We start from the raw sequence: 24,180 nt of genomic DNA, 5'->3' as shown, positions 1-24,180 counted from the left end.
CACATGGAACAGATGTGAAGCTTGGTCTTAATGGGGTATCTCAATAATGAGATTGGGGGTTGTCTGTTTTAGACCTTTTTCTCTTCGTTTGGAACCTTTTTGACTTGTGGACTGACTTGTCTGGCTTTAGAGGGAGAGGATGCATTCAATCCTGATGCAACCTGGTGTGTCAGGGTTGTGTGGCACCTGTTAGGGGTGGGGAATTGGTGCCTTTCTTTCTCTGGGGATAATGGGAGGAGGAAATGAGGAGAAAAGGTCAGAGGGTAGGATTTAGTGGAAAGGAAAGGCAAGAGGTGATCAGCTAGTAAAGTGAATACATAAATGAATTAATGAAAACAAAAAGGAATGAAAAACTGGGAGCTAGATGTGTTAGCATTTAAACTTGGCACAAACTGAATGGAAACAAGGTTTCCTGAAACTTCTTAACAACATATATTCTCATGAGGTACTTATAATTACATTAAATAAACATGAAATTTGCAATTATTTTGATATAAGATAAAGTTCTGAATATTTGTGTGAAGCTTTGTATCTATAGTTAGTATGCACTTATAACTGATAATTAGATCATGTCAATTTTACAAAGAATGTTGTTTCAGTCAGACATTTCCCTAAGACATAAATAGGCATGGTTATATTTATTTTAGTCCTTATCTCCCTCCATTTCTACATGGTTTCTTTCCCTTCTGTTATCAACATACCCTTAAAGTTCATAGTATAGAAATTGTCTAGGTGTTTTTGTTATTTTGATTTTTATTTACCTATTTTGCAGTTTTTTTATTCCGTTGCTGATCAGGGATAAGATGAAGTCAATAGACAGCAAAAGGAAAGTGCTCAGGGACTCAAACTCCATGTCAAGAAGAAGTTTCTAGAATTTTTATATTAGGTATTAGATAAGTACATAGAATGATATTGATTTTCTGCTCTGAATTCTCAACCTATAGGGTACTGAGATAACTGTTACATATTATCACACTGTGTTTAATGGGGTTCACAGATCCTGTGAATGGCTAGGTAAATGATCTATGAAATGATGCACATCCAGACCATTCTTGGAATGACTCAGGATATTGGTATTGCATTGGCAGATCTACTTAGAAACTATCTAAAAAAAGCAAACAATCAAGCAAACCAGCAACACACACATGTATACAAATCGTTTAAACTGAAATGAATTAAAGATAATGTCAAAGTCATAAGCTTTTGTGCAAATGAGATTCCTGATTCCTTGTGATTCTGTATCCATGAGCGCATTTACCATTGTCACACATGCAAGAATCATCTGTCAGTAAGTATGAGTCCTGGCTTCTCTTTCAGACAACGGGAGTTCAATTCTATACAACCACCTTGTAGCTGACAACCATCTATACAAGGTTCTGATACCCTTTTCTGTCATGCAAGGATACATGCAAATAGAACAAGAATATACATAAATGCATACAGAAATAAATGTACCGGGACAAACTCCTAATTTCCTCTCACTCACCCATGGTGTCAGAGGTAAACTTCTGGATCCCAGAACACCCTACACTATTGCTCACCAATGGAACTCAAAGGATATACCTAAACCTCCACATACTCTCTTCCTAGAGCAACACAACTGAGACTGATCAACATCACCATTTTAATTAAATGGGCCATTTTTATTCCTTTGTGAAATTAAGTCAATTTTTTAATTTAATTTTTTAATTAGGTATTTTCCTCGTTTACATTTCCAATACTATCCCAAAAGTTCCCCATACTCACCCACCACCCCCACCCCCCGATCCCCTACCCTCCCACTCCCCCTTTTTGGCCCTGGCGTTCCCCTGTCCTGGGGCATATAAAGTTTGTAAGTCCAAAGGGCCTCTCTTTCCAGTGATGGCTGACTAGGCCATCTTTTGATACATATGCAGCTAGAGACAAGAGCTCCGGGGCTCATATTGTTGTTCCACCTATAGGGTTGCAGTTCCCCTTAGCTCCTTGGGTATTTTCTCTAGCTCTTCCATTGGGGGCCGTGTGACCCATCCACTAGCTGACTGTGAGCATCCACTTCTGTGTTTGCTAGGCCCCGGCATAGTCTCACAAGACACAGCTATATCTGGGTCCTTTCAGCAAAATCTTGCTAGTGTATGCAATGGTGTCAGCGTTTGGAAGCTAATTATGGGATGGATATCTGCATATGGCAATCACTAGATGGTCCATCCTTTCGTCACAGCTCCAAATTTTGTCTCTGTAACTCCTTCCATGGGTGTTTTGTTCCCATCTCTAGGAAGGGGCAAAGTGTCCACACTTTGGTCTTCGTTCTCCTTGAGTTTCATGAGTTTAACAAATTGTATCTTATATCTTGTGTATCCAAAGTTTCTGGGCTAATATCAACTTATCAGTGAGTACATATTGTGCGAGTTCCTTTGTGATGGGGTTACCTCACTCAGGATGATACCCTCCAGTTCCATCCATTTGCCTAGGAATTTCATAAATTCATTTTTTTAATAGCTGAGTAGTATTCCATTGTGTAAATGTACCACATTTTCTGTATCCATTCCTCTGTTGAGGGGCATCTGGGTTCTTTCCAGCTTCTGGCTATTATAAATAAGGCTGCTATGAACATAGTGGAGCATGAGTCCTTCTTACCAGTTGGGATATCTTCTGGATATATGCCCAGGAGAGGTATTGCGGGATCCTCTGGTAGTACTATGTCCAATATTTTGAGGAACCGCCAGACTGATTTCCAGAGTGGTTGGACAAGCTTGCAATCCCAAAAACAATGGAGAAGTGTTCCTCTTTCTCCACATCCTCGACAGCATCTGCTGTCATTTGAATTTTTGATCTTAGCCATTCTACTGGTGTGAGGTGGAATCTCATTGTTGTTTTGATTTGCATTTCCCTGATGATTAAGGATGTTCAACATTTTTTCAGGTGATTCTCTGCCATTCGGTATTCCTCAGGTGAGAATTCTTTGTTCAGCTCAGAGCCCCATTTTTTAATGGGGTTATTCAATTTTCTGGAGCTCACCTTCTTGAGTTCTTTATATATATTGGATATTAGTCCCCTATCCGATTTGGGATAGGTAAAGATCCTTTACCAATCTGTTGGTGGTCTTTTTGTCTTATTGACGGTGTCTTTTGCTTTGCAGAAGCTTTGCAATTTTATGAGGTACCATTTATCGATTCTCAATCTTACAGCACAAGCCATTGCTGCTCTATTCAGGAATTTTTCCCCTGTACCCAAATCTTCGAGGCTTTTCCCTACTTTCTCCTCTAAGTTTCATTGTCTCTGGTTTTATGTGAAGTTCCTTGATCCACTTAGATTTGACCTTAGTACAAGGAGATAGGAATGGATCGATTCTAATTCTTCTACATGATAACAACCAGTTGTGCCAGCACCATTTGTTGAAAATGCTGTCTTTTTTCCACTGGATGGTTTTAGCTCCCTTGTCAAAGATCAAGTGACCATAGGTGTGTGGGTTTATTTCTGGGTCTTCAATTCTATTCCTTTGGTCTGCTTGTCTGTCACTATACCAGTACCATGCAGTTTTTATCACAATTGCTCTGTAGTACAGATTTAGGTCAGGCATGGTGATTCCACCAGAGGTTCTTTTATCCTTGAGAAGAGTTTTTGCTATTCTAGGTTTTTTGTTATTCCAGATGAATTTGCAGATTGCCCTTTCTAATTCGTTGAAGAATTGAGTTGGAATTTTGATGGGGATTGCACTGAATCTGTAGATTGCTTTTGGCAAGATAGCCATTTTTACTCTATTGATCCTGCCAATCCATGAGCATGGGAGATCTTTCCATCTTCTGAGATCTTCTTTAATTTCTTTCTTCAGAGACTTGAAGTTCTTATTATACAGATCTTTAACTTCCTTAGTTAGAGTCACGCCAAGGTATTTTATATTATTTGTGACTATTGAGAAGGGTATTGTTTCCCTAACTTCTTTCTCAGCCTGTTTATCCTTTGTGTAGAGAAAGGCCATTGACTTGTTTGAGTTAATTTTATATCCAGCTACTTCACTGAAGCTGTTTATCAGGCTTAGGAGTTCTCTGGTGAAATTTTTAGGGTCACTTATATATACTATCATATCATCTGCAAAGAGTGATATTTTGACTTCTTCCTTTCCAATTTGTATCCCCTTGATCTCCTTTTGTTGTCTAATTGCTCTGGCTAGGACTTCAAGTACAATGTTGAATAGGTAGGGAGAGAGTGGACAGCCTTGTCTACTCCCTGATTTTAGTGGGATTGCTTCCAGCTTCTCACCATTTACTTTGATGTTGGCTACTGGTTTGCTGTAGATTGTCCATTTTATCTTTAAAGACGTCTTCAGCTATTTGAATAGCTACACATGTATTATGTGGATTAGTGATTGTGAAAGGTGGGATCAATAGAGGATAGAAAGGAGGGTCCTAGAACAGGAAGCCTGAGTTCCATTAGACAACCACCTGATTATTAGCTCTGAAACAAAACTTTGGTTCTCTGAAAAAGCAGCGTGTGCTCTTCACCTGTGAAGAATCTCTCTCCATCTATGCATTGTTTGTTTTAAGAATATGAAAGAATCTTAATTGTCAGAAAATATCAGGTGAGTTTACTGGTCCTAAGGAAAAAGATCAGGTAACTGGACATTCAGACAGGGAGACGTGTTGTGGGGGAAGACAGAAAGAACGAACCTGAGAGAGGTATGTTCTTTACTTTTTGTCTACCTCTGTACTTTAGGCCAGCCTAAAAGTTTATATGTATCCCACCATAGCTGATAACTTTATCCACCTTCCCAAGATTGTAAACTGGACTTCTTGCCAGAGGGTGATTGTTGCATAATCTTTAAATGTACATGCTTTATTCAATTTGGACGAAGACAATGATATTTAAAGAAAGAACTCATGTTTTACCTGTTCAATAAATATAGATTAACATATTATTTTATTGAGAGGTTACTCTACAGAAATGGGATATAATGATGAGGCCGAGGGTGATACTTTTCTCTCTTCTTTTGATTACAACTGAAGACTTAAAATACATTTTTTTTTGTACAGTAAATGGTTTATGGAGAAGAGGGACCTGCATCTCATTGGATATCTTTAAATAAATATGGGTACTTCAGAGAGTTTTGGAGTACATTGGAATAAGGCTTTAGGGACATGTGGCATAACAGATGTATATAGTGGTTCCAGCAGTCATCTCTTTAAAGCATGTCAAAAAGGTCAAGATTACAAAGCCAGACTATAAAGCCTGTTTACTTTGCACTATGTTGTCTTCTTCCCTTTAGGCATTCCTTATAGGTCCACAGTGCCTTGTGGTCTGAATATACTAGATGTTAATTATCTGTGATCCTTTTAATCTTCCTTCCTAGTAGGTGTGTCTATGTTGCTCACATTAGTTTAAATGTTTTGTGCACGTAACTGTTCTGCCACACAGGAGTGTTGTACATGTAGCCCAGGAAAAGGACAAGGGAAAGAAGTGTCAAGAAACTTTCATTTTAATGTAACAGGTTAATTTCACCAAGACCTTTGCTTCACTAATGAAAAACAGTGTCTTTCCATTTCTCCACCCATTGAACCTTCCTGACCCTGAACCAGGTAGTGAGGTTGTTAACAGTCAAATACCACACAGAGAACATCCAGGTTTATAGGTATCCAGACTAGTTAGTCTGTCCATGGAGAAGACATGTAACAATGAAAAGCTGTGTATCTGACTCCACTAGGCCCCTGTTCCCACAGTCCATACAACTGTTCCCCATGTCAAGCTCAGTTTCCAAGACCCAGTCAATGAACAACATTGTCCCTCCTGATGCAACTAGGACATGGACTCCTTGGCTTGTGGGGCATAAGGCAAGCTCTCTCCCAATGACCTGGTTGACCACATCTATAGCAGGGGCATGTTGGTCACTGAGCTTAGAAGACCAGTAGTATGGTGTCATAGCTGGGGCTGGTCAGATAGCCTTTGCCAGCCTGTGGTAATTTTTTCCGTGGGCTTCTCATCTCTCTTATGGTACACCTTGAAGGCCAGCACCAAGGCTTCTGTCTGAGAAGTGGGGTCCCTTCTCCAACAAGTTAAGTTTAACTTTTATTTTGAAGTAGCTCTGGGAAAAAAAGTAAGGCATCAGAAGTTGCTTACCTTCTGGGTTTTCAGGGTCCAGATTAGTGTATTGAAATAAAGCCTTTGTGAGGCATGCTAAAAATTGAGATGGGTTTTTCTCTTTGTCCTGGAAAACCTCGTGGAGTTTTTCAAAATTTACCATCTTTAAGACTGCCTTTTTTAGGCTGGCCTGAAGGCATGTTATAAATCAATCTCTGGGTAAAATACCAACTGCAAAATTGTAATTCCATCGAGGAACTTGGTCAGGTACTGCACTGATGCAATTAAACCAATTGGATAGGTTCCATCTATTTGGTGAATTTTGTCTGCATGTGTTTTTGTCTCTTCCCAAACTCACCTGTGTTCATCAGGAAGTAAATTATTAGTAAGGATCATATGTACATAATGGAAAGTCAAGCTATAAGATTTGGTAAAGTAAACAAAGAAGTCTCACCTGAGGAATATGAATGGCTTAGAAGCACCTGAAAAAATGTTCAGCATCCTTAATCATCAGAGAAATGCAAATCAAAACAACCCTGAGATTCCACCTCATATAAGTCAGAATGGCTAAGATCAAAAATTCAGGTGACAGCAGATGCTGGTGAGGATGTGCAGATAGAGGAACACTCCTCCATTGTTGGTGGGATTGCACACTTGTACAACCACTCTGGAAATCAGTCTGGCCGTTCCTCAGAAAATTGGACATAGTACTACCGGAGGATCCAGCAATACCTCTCCTGGGCATATATCCAGAAGATGTTCCAACCAGTAAGAAGGACTCATGCTCCACTATGTTCATAGCAATCTTATTTAAAATAGCCAGAAGCTGGAAAGAACCCAGATGTCCCTCAGTAGAGGATTAGATACAGAAAATGTGTTACATTTACACAATGGAGTACTACTCACCTATTAAAAAGAATGAATTTATGAAAGTCCTAGGCAAGTGGATGGACCTGGAGGGCATCATCCTGAGTGAGGTAACTCAATCAAAAAAGAACTCACATAATATGTACTCACTGATAAGTGGATATTAGCCCAGAAACTTAGAATACCCAAGATATGAGATACAATTTGTGAAACACATGAAACTCAAGAAGAATGAAGACCAAAGTGTGGATACTTTGCCCATTCTTAGAATTGGGATCAAAACACCCATGGAAGGAGTTACAGAGACAAAGTTTGGAGCTGAGACAAAAGGGTGGACCATCTAGAGACTGCCATACCCGGGTATCCATACCATAATCAGCCTCCAAACGCTGACACCATTGCATACACTAGCAAGATTTTGCTGAAAGGACCCAGCTATAGCTGTCTCTCGTGAGACTATGCCAGGGCCTAGCAAAACACAGAAGTGGATGCTCCCAGTCAGTATTGGATGGATCACAGGGCCCCCAATGGAGGAGCTAGAGAAAGTACCCAAGGAGCTGGGGGGATCTGCAACCCTATAGGTGGAACAACAATATGAACCAACTAGTACCCCCCCCCCCAGAACTCATGTCTCTAGCTGCATATGTATCAGAAGATGGCCTAGTCGTCCATCAGTGGAAAGATAGGCCCATTGGTCTTGCAAACTTTATATGCCTCAGTACAGGGGAACGCCAGGGCCAAGAAGTGGGAGTGAGTGGGTGGGGGAGTAGGTGTGGGAGGGTGTGGGGGACTTTTGGGATAGCATTGGAAGTGTAAATTAAATAAATACCTAATAATAATAATAATAATAATAATAATAATAGATTGCGTAATGTACTGAAACTCTTTAATAAAGGTAGAGGAATTAGAGAGACAGGAACCAAGTCTGTTTTCTATTTGAGAAAGTTCACTCAGGTAGAAAGGGACATGTACTCTGACAAGGCTGTCCACCCCAGTAACTTCCCTTAGAGGAAGGACCAGTGCTTGGTCAGGTGGCCCTGGAAGAGGACTTGGGGGTTTGGCTGTGGCCTTATAGCAGGTTATAGGAGGAGTAAAGGTCAACACCAATGCAATGTGATTGTAGTGACCTGCAGCTGGCACAGGAGGAGGGGAGGGGTTTGAGAGGTCAAGCTAGGAGGGTATGGGTTGTCCTGGTGAGAAGGAGAAACTGAGGCAGCAGTTTGGGTTTTCAGCAGCGTGGAACAGGTCTGCATTGTAAAGGAGGTGGATGAAGGGTCGTAGACTCATCTATCAGAGGTTATGTAGGTTTCACAGTTAAGAGAAGTTTGGTTGGGGTACAAGAGGAGCACATGGAGGGATGGGAGTGAAGATAGATGAATGCCTGTACAAAGGGAACCTCTTTCCATTTACCAGACCTCTGAAGTATGGATGAAGATCCCTTAAAATCATTAGATCTAGTGTACCTTTAAGTGTCCATTTGGAGCTATTGTTTAATGGGTACTTAATCCTGACCTTATTGAACTAACTTCAGAGATTTGAGATTTTCCAGGAGACATCCCAGTGGAGTGCCCATGGATGTGTTCAAAGACAATTTAGCACCCCCTGGGTGATGGGGTGTTACTGAACTATTCGTACTGGCATCCAGAGCAGAGTTCAGTAACAGGTTTAAGTCTACAGCCAAGGCTAGATGTTCAGGTCATCACAAGAATGTACTGAATTTGCCTGAAAGTGGTTCAACCTAGATGTAGGAATTTAGGAATTGCTACAAGAGCCTGAGGGATTATGAATGGCTTTCAAGAAGAGAAGTCACCCAAGGGTCTAATTCTTATCTCAAAGATCAGCTAGGAGGTTGGTCATAAGAATGAGAGCATTGAAATGCCAACCTCTTAGCCCAAGAAAGGCTGACCAGGCCCTATCTGGGCATTTAGGGTCCCTTCTGCCTACTGGGGAAACACCTTACTAAATTTCTGGTGTGTGTTCCCAGACTTTTCTGTTTAGTAGCAGAAAACATGGAACTGTATGGTTGGTGTAGACCTATCTGACTGTAACTCCACATGGTATTACACATCTTGGTGTGCCAGGATAGTGGGGAGTAGGTGCCTCTTCTTTACAGGGGAGAATGGGAGCAGGAAATGAGGGGGAAAGACAGAAGGTAGGACTGGAAGGAAAAGAAAGGCAGGATATGATCACCTGGTAAAGAAAATAAATACATGAGTTAATGAAAATCAATAGAAGTGATAAATAGGGAGCTAGCTATTTTTAACATTTAAATGTTGTCCACTGCAAACTGAATAGAAACAAGTTTTCCCTGAGACGTACTAGCAACAAATGTTTTTGTGGGCCACTTTTGTGTGTGTGTGTGTGATTTTTTTTATTAGGTATTTTCCTCATTTACATTTTCAATGCTATCCCAAAGGTCCTTCATACCCACCCCCCAATCCCCTACCCATCCACTCCCCCTTTTTGGCCCTGGCTTTCCCCTGTACTGGGACATATAAAGTTTGCAAGTCCAATGGGCCTCTCTTTGCAGTGATGGCCAACTAGACCATCTTTTAATACATATGCAACTAGAGGCAAGAGCTCCAGGGTTGCTGGTTATTTCATATCATTGTTCCACCTATACGGTTGCAGTTCCCTTTAGCTCCTTGGGTAATTTCTCTAGCTCCTCCATTGGGGGACTTGTGACCCATCCAACAGCTGACTGTGATCATCCACTTCTGTGTTTTTCCTAGGCCCCGGCATAGTCTCACAAGAGAGAGCTATATCTGGGTCCTTTCAGCAAAATCTTGCTGCTGTATGCAATGGTGTCAGCATTTGGAAGCTGATTATGGGATGGATACCTGCATATGGCAATCACTAGATGATCCATCCTTTCGTCACAGCTCCAGATTTTGTCTCTGTAACTCCTTCCCTGGGTGTTTTGTTCCCATTTCTAAGAAAGGGTAAAGTGTCCACACTTTGGTATTCTTTCTTCTTGAATTTCATGCGTTTGGCAAGTTGTATCTTATATCTTGGGTATCCTAAGTTTCTGGGCTAATATCCACTTATCAGTGAGTACATACTGTGCGAGTTCCTTTGTGATTGGGTTACCTCACTCAGGATGATACCGTCCAGGTCCATCCATTTGCCTAGGAATTTCATAAATTCATTTTTTTAATAGCTGAGTCGTATTCCATTGTGTAAATGTACCACATTTTCTGTATCCATTCCTCTGTTGAGGGGCATCTGGGTTCTTTCCAGCTTCTGACTATTATAAACAAGGCTGCTATGAACATAGTGGAGCATGTGTTCTTTTTACTGGTTGGCATATTTTCTGGATATATGCCCAGGAGAGGTATTGAGGGATCCTCCGGTAGTACTATGTCCAATTTTCTGAGGAACAGCCAGACTGATTTCCAGAGTGGTTGTACAAACTTGCAATCCCACCAACAATGGAGGAGTGTTCCCCTTTCTCCACATCCTCGCCAGCTTCTGCTGTCACCTGAGTTTTTGATCTTAATCATTCTGACTGGAGTGAAGTGGAATCTCAGTGTTGTTTTGATTTGCATTTCCCTGATGATTAAGGATGTTGAACATTTTTTCAGGTGATTCTCTGCCATTTGGTATTCCTCAGATGAGAATTCTTTGTTCAGCTCTGAGCCCCATTTTTTAATGGGGTTATTTGATTTTCTAGAGTCCACCTTCTTGAGTTCTTTATATATATTGGATATTAGTCCCCTATCCGATTTGGGATAGGTAAAGATGCTTTCCTAATCAGTTGGTGGCCTTTTTGTCTTATTGATGGTGTCTTTTGCTTTGCAGAATCTTTGCAATTTTATGAGGTCCCATTTATCGATTCTTGATCTTACAGCACAAGTCATAGTTGTTCTATTCAGGAATTTTTCCCCTGTACCCATATCTTTGAGGCTTTTTTCTACTTTCTCCTCTATAAGTTTCAGTCTGTCTGGTTTTATGTGGAGTTCCTTAATCCACTTAGATTTGACCTTAGTACAAGGAGATAGAAATGGATCAATTCGCATTCTTCTACATGATAACCGCCAGTTGTACCAGCACCATTTAATGAAAATGCTCTTTTTTCCACTGGATGGTTTTAGCTCCCTTGTCAAAGATCAAGTGACCATAGGTGTGTGGATTCATCTCTGGGTCTTCAATTCTGTTCCACTGGTCTATTGTCTGTCACTATACCAGTACCATGAAGTTTTGATCACAATTGCTCTGTAGTGCAGTTTTAGGTCCGGCATGGTGATTCCACCAGAGGTTCTTTTATCCTTGAGAAGAGTTTTTGCTATCCTCGTTTTTTTGTTATTCCAGATGAATCTGCCGATTGCCCTTTCTAATTCATTGAAGAATTGAGTTGGAATTTTGATGGGGATTGTTATAATTACACTAAAAATATCATGAGATATGCAAGTATTTTGGTATAAGATAAAGTTTTAAAGATTGTTGTGAAGCTTGGTGGCTATCATTAGTTTGTACTTATAACTGATAATCAGCATGTGCCAATTATACAAAGAATGTTGCTTCAGTCAGACATTTCCCTACAGACATAAATAGGTAAAGTTATATTTATTTTAGTTCTCATTTCCCTCCATCTGCACATGGTTTATTTCTCTTCTCTTAGCAATGTATGCTTGATGTCTATACTATAGAAATCATTGAGTTTTTTATTATTTTGATTTTTATTTACTTATTTTGCACAGCTTTTATTCCATTCCTGAGCAGGGATAAGATGATGTCAAGAGAGACTGGGAGGAAAGTGCTGAGGGACTCTAGCTCCACATCAAAAGTAAGTTTCTTGAATTTTCATATTAGATATTTAGCTAAGTAGATAGTATGATATTGAATTTCTGCTCTGAAACCAGAAAACTCCTATGTACTATTACACCCTGTTTAATGATGTTCACAGATCCAGTGAATGGATAGATAAACAATCTATGAAGAGAACTACATCCAGACCTTTCTTGGACTGACCCTGAATATTTTAATTTCTTTGGCAGACCTATATAGTGACTATATAAGAAATAAACAAGCAATACTTCAACACACACATGTGTAAAATATGTTTGAAATGTAATGAATTAAAGACAATGACAATCTGGTAAGTTTTTATGCAAAACAGACACCTGATTCCTTGTAATTATGTATCCACAAGTACTTTTTGGATTGTCAAACATAGGTCTGGAGAAATGTCTCAGTAACTAAGAGTACTGGCTGCTCTTTCCAACAACCTGAGTTCAATTCTAGACAACCCCCTGACCTGCTTAAAACTATCTATACAAGGTTCTGATGCCTTTTTCTGACATGTAAGCATACATGCAACTAGAACAGGAATATAAAATACATACAGAAATAAATGTTGAACATGGACAAACTCCTAATTTCCTCTCACTCACCAATGGTACAGTAGTTCAAACTCTGAAGCCCAGAGCACCCTACACTATTGATCACCAACTCAACTCAATGGAAACACCTGAAATTCCACAGGCTCTCTTCAGAGACACACAATCAACATCCCCATTTTAATTGAGTTCTATTTGTGAAATTGAGTCATTTTTAAAGGACTTCTTTAGCTATGTGCATAGTGACATATTACGTGTTCATGCATGTGAAAGCCAAGATCCACATAGTCCAGAAAAGAGAGTCCTTTCACCTGAAGTCTGAGTTCAAGAGTGACCTGATTATTAGCACTGAAACCAAACTTTGCTCCTATGCAAAAGCAGCATGTGCATTTAACCTGTGAGCAATCTCTCCCAAACTACGGGCTGCCTGTTTAAAGAGTGTGAATGCATGTTTATTGTCAGCAAATTTCAGGTGAGTTCACTGGTCCTAAGGAACAAGGCTAGGAAACTGGACATTCAGACAGGTAGTCAGAATGTAGGGGAAGACAGAAAGAAGGAGCCTAAGAGAGGCTTGTTTGCTTTGTCTTCCTCTGTGCCTTAGGCCAGCCTAGATGTCCATGTGTTCAACCATAGCTGATAACTTTACCCACCTTCCCAAAATTTAATTGTGACATTCCTGGCATCAATGTGTTAATTTTGACTTCTCTCCAGAGGGCATTTGTGGCAGAGTCCTTAAATTTTGATATGTTATTCTATTAAGACAATAACAATGATCTTAAGCAAAGGACTCATGTGCCAAGTGTTCAATAAATACAGAGTAACAATAAATTATTTTATTGATAGTTTGCTATACAGAAAGGGGTATAATGACTAGGCAGAGGGAGATTCTTTTCTTTTGTTTTTATTACAACTAAAGCCTTAAAATACATTTTTTAAAAGTAAATACTTCATGTAGATAAGTTACCTGCATATTATTGGACACCTTTACATATACTATAGGTACTTCATAGATTTTGGGACTCCATAGGAATAGGGCCCTAGAGACACATGTCATGAAGACCTCATATAGAGGTTCCTGTTAGTAAACTCATTAAGGCATGACAAAAATATCAAGAGTTCAAAGCTAGAATGGAAAGCCTGTTTGCTTTGCTCTATGTTGTCTTCTTAACTTTAGGCATCTTTGATGGGTCCAAGGTGCTTTGTGGTCTGAATGTACTGTATAGTAACCATTTGTGACACTTTTCTTCCTCCTTCAAAGAATTTGTCTATGTTGCTCACTTTAGTTTAAATGTTTTGTGCACATAACTGATCAGCCACACAAAAGTGTTACACATGTAGCCCAGGCAAGAGACAAGGGAAAGATGTGTCACGAATACTTTCATTTTATACATGCCATTTATCACCTAAAACTTACCTTTCTTTATAAAATAACAGTGTATTTCCAATCCTGGACCTATTCAACCTTCTAGACCCTGACCCTGATAGTGATGTTGTTAATAGTCAAAGACCCATGAGAGAGATCATCTAGGTTTATGAGTACACAAAAAAGCATCTATATATACAATGTCTGGGCAGAAGCCACATATAAATGCCAAACTCTTTTTCTGACCCCACAACCCCCCTGATATCAGATTCCATCGAAATGGTCCCAATGTTAAGCTCAACCTTCAGGGTCCCAGTCACTGTAAATCTCTTTATTTCCAACCATATGGGAAGTGTCTGAAATCACAGTTTCTGAGCACTGCAGATAAAAGATGTGTCCCAAGCCTGTCATTTATTCATATCCAGAAGTCCTGTATCTATGTTTACTGAAAACAAGAACAAAATATTGGGCCCTGGTCATAGACACAGGGCTTACCACATTTTTGACAGTTATCTGTAGCAAAAGAGATGCTCTTGGGCTGCCTTATAGCTCTGAGAGTATACATGAGCTCCTGACAAAGTTGGACAAATCTTTCTACAGAGACATGACCCAACTCATTATAGCACTGCAGAGGGGCAGGGTATTGTTCCACATTCATCTTGCTCCAGTTGGCTGTGTGCTGGAAAAGGGCCTTCAGGGTGCACATGGAGAAGTCATTGTTGTAGAAGTTGATCTGGTTGAGCTGAGTGCATTGACTGAGGGCAGGTAGGAGGGCATTGATCTGGGAGTCCTACATCCTACACCACTGAAAATCCAGAATCTCAAGAGTGTCTGCTACTTTTTGTAGGAGACCTCTCAGAGGCATAAGATCCAAAGCATATAAGATCATCCCTCTTATTTCCAGATGTTTTAATTTAAAGAGGTTTTGGGAGCAGGAAAATAAATCAAAGTCTCTCTGTGAAATTAGGCATTGAGTGATGGAGAGGGTCTCCAAGGGTGTCATCAGGCACCTAGGGATAGAGGAGACCAGAGGGTTAGTTCTAAAAAGTAGTGTTGTAAAGGTTTGGCTGGGATGTACATAGAGGTAGAATAAACCAGGGGCCCCAAGCTCAGTTTGACAAAAGGATCAAGTACATCATCTATGATGCTTACTATTGGATCTGCTCATTCATGCCAATCCCACAATTCATCCTTGGATCTCACACTCAAGCTGAAAACCAGTTCATCATTAAAAAACAAAAAACACACACACAGAAGAACTTCCAATCTAAGAAAGTCCTGACAGAATTTTGATAAATTCTGTGGACTCATTGAATCTACATTCCATCATTCCTTCTGCAATCATCCTTGCTCTAATTTACATTCACCTGTCCCATACACTCAGTGCTACTTAGGCTCAAAACGTTTCTCCCATTGGCACTTGGGGAAGATAGAAGGCTGTTCTCACAGATCTGAGCATATAGCTCATGTTCAAACTGTACTAATGAGTATCCTGACTCATCTATACACTCCCCTTTCTCTTCCCTATCCATTTGATTGGACGGGCATGATTCCAGGAAGAATTACAACTCATTCTTACAAGATCTGACCTACTCTTTACACCAAATCACTTCTCTACACCATGAGTTCTCATTTGAGATACTATTATAACTTGTAGTATTCCCATTGTATATTTCAGTATACATTGAAACAAGATACAACTTTCTGAGTCTAATGAATGTCTAAATGTTGTTCCTAGTGACTGGCAGGCATCATGGACCACTAATCTTAAGATAGACAGATTTGCTTTTGTACCTGACCCAGATCTCCATTCTTGCTTACCCTAGGACCTGATTCATGTAGTCTCTTAGAAAATGGACGTGTTTCATGAAGATATGCTGGAGACAGTTGAATTGGGAAAACTGAGAAATAATTTTGTGAACACACTTGGCTTCTGTGGCACTTGTTATATTGATAATAGGGGAGGTATTCTTGTGGAGGGGTGCCAGGAAGACTTTTTGAAGATTTTTCATGTGCCCAAAATAGGGAGCAAAATGTGCAAGCTGTAACAGAGTCCAGTCAGTATTCAGTTCTAATTCTGTGATGTGCTCTGGATCAAAAACATTAAAGATGTCTCTGATAACTTGGTCTGGTGGGTCCCAGATCTTCATCTTTATACAGCAGAAATATAGGGATCCTATTCTCTGCTTGGCCCAATTCAAGAAATATGCCTTTGATTTATTGAAGTGGGAACTGATTGACAGGTTGACTATGACCTTCAGACGCTGCCTCCGTGCATATCTCGGAAGGACCTTCACTAGCTGCTTTTCATCCAATGTCTTTGATTTACAGTCACTGTCATTTGCATCAGCCCGTATGTTCCAGAAGGCATGGTACATATTTCTCATGTCAAGAACCTGAAGTTTTGCCCTCCTGTGGTTGAAACATATGAATGTTAGCACACCCTGAATCATCTTTTGCTGCATATATCTAAACTCAGCTCCCCTCCTATTTAAGGTGTTTGATTTTTAAGCACCTGATATCCAAGGTGGACTCAGGTATGCTACAGAAGCTTTCCTGGGCTTCATTACACTTGATTACTTTCCTTTCAGTAAGGTAACCATTATTTCTCCTTAGAGATTAATTAATTATTAATTAGAAAATTTAATTATTATTACTAGTTGTGGGAAGGCCAGGGATAGGCTCATTCTACTGTGAGGCTAAATCTAATCTAGTCCATATTCAACTCTAATCCATATCCAACTGTCCTCAGTATAAGTAAACAATAGCTTTCAAGAACCTTGTATCCCTACTTGATGATGTGATTAGAAGCATCTGATCCATTTAGTACAAAGCCAATCTCCCTGGCAATGTCTATTGTGTACTCCTCATGCTCCCTTATACAATACATGGATATTGCTTACCTGGGGTGAAACTCTCTTGTCAGTCGCATGTCTATTCCATCTAGCAGGGCTTGCAAGGTTTCTAGGTTAGGCTTCTTCATCAATGACCCCACAGGGAGACAGGGGAAAGGCCAGGCTGCCACCATTGCCTTTAGGAGATTGGTTTGTCTGCCAGCAAAGGCCTCTTTGAATAGTGCTGGGAAGACCACAGTAGGCAACTCCTCCAGAGAGGACATGATCAAAGCTTCATGTGTCAGCAGAGTGTGTGTGGGTGGGGTCTGACCACTCATCCTCTCAGGTCTTCAGTAAAGGCTCCTGGGGAAGCAGTTAGAAAAGAATATATATTCAAGACAAACTTTATAATATTCCTTCACCATCACATCAACCACTTAGCTTCTGAGTTACTGCCATGACAGTCATAAAGCCACCAATTTACCTCTTCATCCTAAACTGGTGGTGTAAAGACTCTCAAACTGGCATCATGGGAATCTCTCTATTACTCTAATGGACACCTAATTTTGGGGTCAAAATATTTTTATTTGTTACTCTTTCTTTTAAAAAGGAAAGAATGAAAGAATGCAAAATGGGAGAGACTCCCAGTAACCAGTACAGCTGGCCCTGGCTGAAATATGTAACATAGAGGAGATAGAGCTTGATGAAGCAACCCCCAATGAATATGCATGGCTCCCTTTTGAGGGAAGGGGCCACTCACACATCTCAAAAATTTTAACGTAGAATTGTTACTATCTAAAGGAAAAACAGGGACAAAAATTGGAGCAAAGACTGAAGAAAAGGCCATCCAGAGACTGGAATCTTGGAATCTATAAAATTAGCAGACACCAAACCCCAACACTGTTGCTGATGCCAAGGTATGGTTGTCCTCTGAGAGCCTGTGCCTATAACTGTCTAATACAATAGTAGACACTCACAACCAACAATTGCATTGAGCTTGGGGACCACAGTGGAAGAGAAAGGGAAGGACTGAAGAAGCTGAAGGGGATTACAATCCCATAGGAAAAAATTATCAACTAACTGGACCCCTCAGATTTCCCAGGAACTAAGTCAGCAACCAGAAAACATACATGAGTGTGTCTATAGTTCCTGATACATATGTAGCAAATGATTCCTTATATGGCTTCAATAAGAGAGGAGGTCCTTTGTCCTGTGGAGGCTTGTTGTCCTAGTGAAGTGGATAAGCTAGAGGAGTGAGGCAGGAATGTGTGGGTGGGTGGGGGAGTGCCCTCTTAGTGGTAAAGAGGAGGGATCATGAGAGGGGGCTTGCAGAGCTGAAACCAGGAAATGAGATAACACTTGAAATGTAAATAAATGAAGTGATCAATAAAAAAATGGGTGGAGGGCCAGGCAGTAATGGCACATGCCTTTATTCCCATCACTTGGGAGGCAGAGGCAGGGAGATTTCTGAGTTCAAGGCCAGCCTGGTCTACAGAGTGAGTTCCAGGACAGTTAGGGCTACACAGAGAAACCCTGTCTCAAAAACCAAAAAAAAAAAAAAAAAAAAAAAAAAAAAGGGAGGGGGGCAAGGGACAAGTAGGAGGAATGGGATGAGGAACAATCAAGTGGCAGATCAGGAGGGGGATAATGAATGGAGGGTAAAAATGAATTGAAGAGAAATTAAATTTAGTAATAAAAATTTAAAAAAAAGAAAAAAAAAACAAATCAAAAACTGAATAGCAAAAAACAAACAAGAAACATACAAAAAAAACCAGTGCAAAAAAAAAATACAAACAAAAGTCTTGTGTTGCAGATCAATATTGAATTCTCACTAAGGAGGATGACAACTGTGGGTTCCTACAACTTTCAGGCTCTCTTGGGTCCCAAAAGCATACCAAACCCCTCCACAAACACACTCAAACACACACAAAAGAAAAGGAAAAGGAAAAGGAAAAGGAAAAGGAAAAGGAAAAGGAAAAGAGAAAAGGAAAAGAGAAAAAGAAAAAGGAAAAGGAAAGGAAAGGAAAGAAAAATCAGGAAATCAGGTGAAACATGTGAAAATGATCTAAAGCAAAGACTAAGGTGAGACATTTTATTAACTCAGAATTGTAATTTCTGCTATTGGGAGTTAATGATGATCAAAGTTACATGTTCTATAGGGCTACAATGTGAGCCAGGGTCTCACAAAAACAAAGAAGACCATCATTTCAGTGAAAGGAAATATGAAGGAACAGGTTAGTCAGAATGATCTGATTTCCAGCAAACCCAGAGCAACATGCCCAAGGGCTTAGAAAATTCTTGTATCAAAGAAATATATAAAGCACACTAATGAAGTATACAAGCTATCATAGAGATATATTGGAGAAGAGGCTAAAACTGCATTGGGAATGAAACCCAAGGTCTTCAATGTGTTTTACTAAAGAGACAGAAAATGAAATTTCCTGTACTATCCTGGAGTCTAAAATCAAACTGCATCAAACTGCTTAACCCTAGGGAAACCAATTACATACCCGTTGTGAGTACTGCAGTTCTGAGTCCTAGACAAACTAGGCAGTTTTTCTACCTCAAGGTCTGAATATTTTCTGTCTCCACTGAAGACTTTATATGCCTCTCTGTGTAACCTTCCCTATTGCACCTACACCCTTCAACCTCGAATTAGAATTGGATTAGATGGTTAAACTCCACCCTTTTAATTCTATATGTAACATCCAACCACTTCGTTGATTGCATTAGAGCTCTCTGTGAGAATACATCCATAGCACAACACCCCTCAAACATTCTATTTGTTACTTAACAGCACATCACTGAATTTGTGGATTTCCCCCTTCATTTGCTTTTTTATTACATAGTTTTGAGTTTGGTACAGGACTGGGTCTTGCTGTGAATCTAGAGTGGTTTCCAAACTCTAAGTTCTAGCAATCCTCTTGTCTCAGCATTCTTCTTCCTGCTAGGATTAATATGAAACACCACACTTGGGCAAATTTTTATTCATGCACACGAAGTCAGTCTGATTTGTGTCAGATCAGGGTTCAATCTATTGCTGATAATAGACATAAAACAATTCATCAATATTACTGTCACTGGATTTGAGACAGTTTTTAATAGTCAGGAATAAGTTCTGGAGCTCTAGGACTGAATTGGATGCTTCAATAAACTGCAGTAGTACCTACACAAAAGTTAGAGGAAGGAGCACGGCCAGATTCCATTAACATTGTCCAAGTGTGCTGGGTGTACACTCAGTTTGTAGGGAGCTACCAAACATACAGGGAGTCCTCTTTGGAGCAGTGCATGCAGCAGATATGACAGCCATGCCTGGAAACTCACAATTCAAGAGTTGGGAGTGAGGGATCAATTAAAACCCATCCTCAGCCATATTGTAAATAGAGGGACATCCTGAGACTTACATGTGATTCTGTTTTTAAATAGACCTAAAGAGAAACAGAAAACAGAGGGTCTGAGGCTGATGCTGCCCTTTGTAGACAGAAAACAGATAATGTGTCAGGTAGGATCAGACCAGCATGTTTGCCCAAGATGAAATCAGGAGTGGGACCTGTGCTGAGGAGTTGGATCCTCAATAATGAGCACCTGTTAATATTCTATTCTGAGCACCTACATGGTGGATTGAAATGATCTGTGAATCCAGTTCCTTGAAATCTGAACCCTCCTTCTCAACAATGTGGGCATCAGGCATACATGTGGTGCACATTCATATATGCACAGAAAACACCAAAAACACAGAGAAAAAAATCTTTAAGAGAAATAAATCTGTAAGTAGAATGGCGGCAAACACCTTTAATCCCTGAACTCTTGAGGCAAAGGTAGATTGGGCTCAGTGAGTTCAAGGCTAGCTTTATCTAAGTAGCTAATTATTAACCAGTGAAGCCTATTGACTAAGGATCTGTTTTATAATTAAAGCAGAGCTGGGATGGGTTGCACATAACTTTAATCCCAGCACCCTGCAGGCAGAGGGATGTGGACCTATAGGGCCCATACTGATCTACAGGTTAAAGTGTGGAACAGGGAAACCTGTAAAATAGGGAAACTCTCTCTCTCAAATCCAATCCAAATCGAAGAAATAAAACCAAAATCTGCTTTAGCCATGAGGTGCTACTATAAGCCTTTCATCCCAGAATTAAGGACGCAGAAGTAGGTGGACCTCTGAATTTGAGCTAGCCTGTTTTACAGAGTAAGTTCTGGATCAGTCAGATCTGTTAAACAGAAACCCTGTCTTGAAAAAGCTAAAAACAAAAAATGAAAAAAAAAATAGTGTTTTTAAGAAAAAAATTTTAGGGAGCCTAGTAGACTGTGAGATATCTCAATGGTCAATGGCACTTGTTGCCAAACCTGAATTCAGCTATGAGACACACAGATGTAAGGAGAGAAATCACTTCAGTATCTCATGGTTTCTAGACCACCAACACATTCTTGGGATCCAGGTAAAATATGAAGACCTAGATGGAATATAAGACCTAGGTAACTGCTACATATTGGGATATAACAAAATAAAGATATATAGCAAAAAGAGCCAATGAAAAACCATGAGAAATTCATATAGATGCAGGACATGTTCACACACAGTAGATTCCAATAAAAACCCAACATTGGTAGCCATAATATATGAGCAAAGGTCCCAAAGGTGATAAAGACACTGTAGGAAGTCCAACAGAGTCAATCAACTGGGACCTTTGATGCTCTCAGAAACTGAACCCCCAACCAAAGAACACACATGGGCTTGGAATAGGCCTCCCCACACAGATGTACAGCTTGGTCTTCATGTGGGTCCCCTAACAGCTGGAGTGGAGGCCTCCTTCAAAATCTGTTGCCTGTATGTGGGACATGTTCTTCTATTTGAGCTGCTTTGTCTGGACTCAGTGAGAGAGGATATGCCCTGCCTTGAAAATACTTAAAGTACAAGGGTGTGGAAATACACAGGGAGCCTCCACTCACTTAGAGGAGATGGTAAGAAGGCACCTAGACGGAGTGTGCTAGGGTGTGACCCTGGAGAGAACAGCTAGTGGGTTTTAAGATAAATAAGCAAAAAAAAAAAAAAAAAAAAAAAAAAAAAAGATAAAAGGCCTGACAAAACATTATGAGACCTAAGACCTCCAAAGAGGCCCCTGAGTTCATTTTGTGTTGGCCTGCAGACCTGCCCATCTGAATGGGATCTGTATCCTCAGGGAGACTTCATTTGAGAGAACTAATTTTTCGTTTGTTATTAATAGTTTCTGGGTTTGGGATTGGAGCTTGTGTCTATTTATTTTCTCTACACTGATATGCCATGCAGTATAGACCATCACAGGCCCTGAGAATTCTCCTTTAGTCTCTCTGAGTTCATATGTGCATTAGTTCTCCTGTGTTTAAGAAGGGCTGACTTGCTTGGTGTCCACCATCCCTAACCCTGACACACCATTTAAATTGTTTTGAAAACATTTTAGTACAGCTCAGGCTTTCATTGCACTTTCTATTACAGTCCAAGGTGTCACTGGATTTCTGAGCCTCTACTCAGACTCACATGAACTGGGAACACAGCATGCCTCATTTGTCTAGATCATGCAATTATTTAAAATCTAAGATGTGAACGCCAAAAAAGGAGTTTTCTCCTCAAGTTATATCACAGAATTCCCTGCCAAAATGGGTGAAGCCATCATCCTGCCTCAGCCTTCTGAGGGCTACCATAGTAGAAGATTGGCAAAGCATAAAGCTCACCTCTTTATTCCAGAATAGTGAAATAATTTTTTAAAGTGTGACCAAGAGAGCTCAGTCAGGCAACAGGGTCTCAAGGGTAGGAATGACGATTGAAAAGACAATGACCATTAGACAACATTATTCCATGACTCCAGCCAGAGCTAAGGCTGAAGTAGATTCACTCTTCTCCAGTCTGCTTTTATACTAGTCTAAATACATGCAAAGGATGAAGTCAGTTTTAGGTCAAGCAACAAACAAGGCAATAAACTACATACCAAGTAAGGGGACTCCAATGGAGATGTTAGCAAAGCACTGAAGTAGATGAAATGGTTTGCAACCCCATAAGAAAAACAATATCGTCCAGCCAGACCCCAAGAGCTTCCAGGGACAGAACCACCATCCAAAGAGTACACATGGAGTGAACCATTGCTCCAGATGTATATGCAAAACAGGATGGTCTTGTTGGGCATCAATGAGAGGAGAGGCCCTTGGTCCTATGAAGGCTCAATGCTCCAGTGTAGGGGAATGCCAGGGTGGGGAGTCAGGTGTGGTTGGGAAAGGGAGCACCTTCATAGAAATGGGAAGAGGGGATGGGATGGGGTTTCCAGAGGGCAAAATGGTAAAGGGAAGAAGATTTGAAATGTAAATAAATAAAATATCCAATAAAAATTCTATTGACAAAAACAAACAAAAATAAATAAATATCCCCTGATCAATATTTCTATGGGTTTATCAAGAGACCATGGTAAAACTAATGCCACATATTCCTCTGCTGAGTTTTCCTTGAGCATTGTATTAGCCCCAAAGTAAATATTCTTATCTGAGCCTACTTCACTGTCCTAGCCCTTTGTCAAATTCCTGCCAAATTCCTACAAGGAGGCCCCAAATGCACTGCACAAGGTACTCGTCATGTCCTCCTCTTACAATGGCATTTTATGGTTTTGCACATTTATTTTCAAGGACAGATTATGGCTCCCAAGTGAATTTCCCTCTGAACCATGCTGGTCACCAATGAGGAAAACACATCCAGGTGACTTGGCTCACATAGTAATCCTTCCAGCAAGAAGGCCAAGGCAAGAAGATCCCCATGGGTTGAAATTCTAAATTATCCCTGGCTATAGAACAATGTTGTCACAGAATACAATCCAAACCAAGAAGGTCAAGAGCAAAAAGGAGAATAAAGAAATCAATCAAACAATAAATAACCAAGGAAGGAAACAATAAAATTCAAGTCTTAATATGCAATACAAGGAACACAGAACCTGAAGAGACCACCCCCAGTGGATAGGCATGGCTTTCAGTTGAGGGAAGGTGCAACTCACACATCTCAAAATTTTTAACCTAGAATTGTTCCTGTCTAACAGAAAAACAGGGACAAAAAACTGAAGAAAGGGCCATCCAGACACAGGGATTTTGGGATCAATCTCATTAGGAGACATCAAACCCCTACATTATTGCTAATGACAAGATCTACTTACATAAAGGATCCAGGTATGGCCGTCCTCTGAGAGGATCTGCTATCACCTGTCTAAGATAATTACAGACACTCACAGGCAACCTTTGAACTGAGCCTGAAGACCATAATCCTCTATAATATATGATGTTCTAGAAGTATCACCATTTCTGATCTGAAGTTATACTACATAGCCATAGTATAGTGAAAACTGCATTGTGTTGGCAGGAAAATAGGTTGATCAAAGAAATGAAACTGAAGACCTGGACACTAGATTTTTAATAGAGAATTCAAAAGAGACATTGGAAAAAAGAAATCATCCCTATCAAATGGTGCCTGTCTAACAGGATATCTGCATGTTTAAGAAAGCAAGTTGCTTCGTATTTATCATCCTCCAATACTCTCAAGTCAATTGAGTAAAGATCTCAACATAAAAATTTATCAGCCAAGCTCAACAGTTCCTTTGGATTCAAGTCTTCAGTTTCTGGCCTGTGCCTTTTTGAGTACAACTGCCAAGCAAGGAAAAAAATGGCTGTTCTTGGATTGGGGCAGAAAGCAGGTTTTGCTCTGAGGCTCACAAGTGTTCATTCC

The 24,180-nt window shown here is 40.1% G+C and overlaps 1 pseudogene across 1 annotated transcript in view; it reads right to left on the bottom strand.

The window, feature by feature from the left end:
• Positions 1–13,078: 13,078 nt before the first annotated feature.
• Gm6367 (predicted gene 6367) overlaps positions 13,079–24,180 on the bottom strand; it is a 37,990-nt pseudogene continuing 26,888 nt past the window's right edge. The window contains exons 2-4 of the transcript NR_044992.2: positions 16,521–16,814; positions 15,412–16,029; positions 13,079–14,627 (exon numbers count right to left, since the gene is read on the bottom strand). The product of NR_044992.2 is annotated as a predicted gene 6367 (transcript). The remainder of the gene's footprint in view (positions 14,628–15,411; positions 16,030–16,520; positions 16,815–24,180) is intronic.

Source organism: Mus musculus, chromosome 5 (assembly GCF_000001635.26).
Source record: "Mus musculus strain C57BL/6J chromosome 5, GRCm38.p6 C57BL/6J".
Taxonomy (NCBI): Eukaryota; Metazoa; Chordata; class Mammalia; order Rodentia; family Muridae; genus Mus; species Mus musculus.
This window is presented reverse-complemented; position numbering and strand designations above follow the sequence as displayed.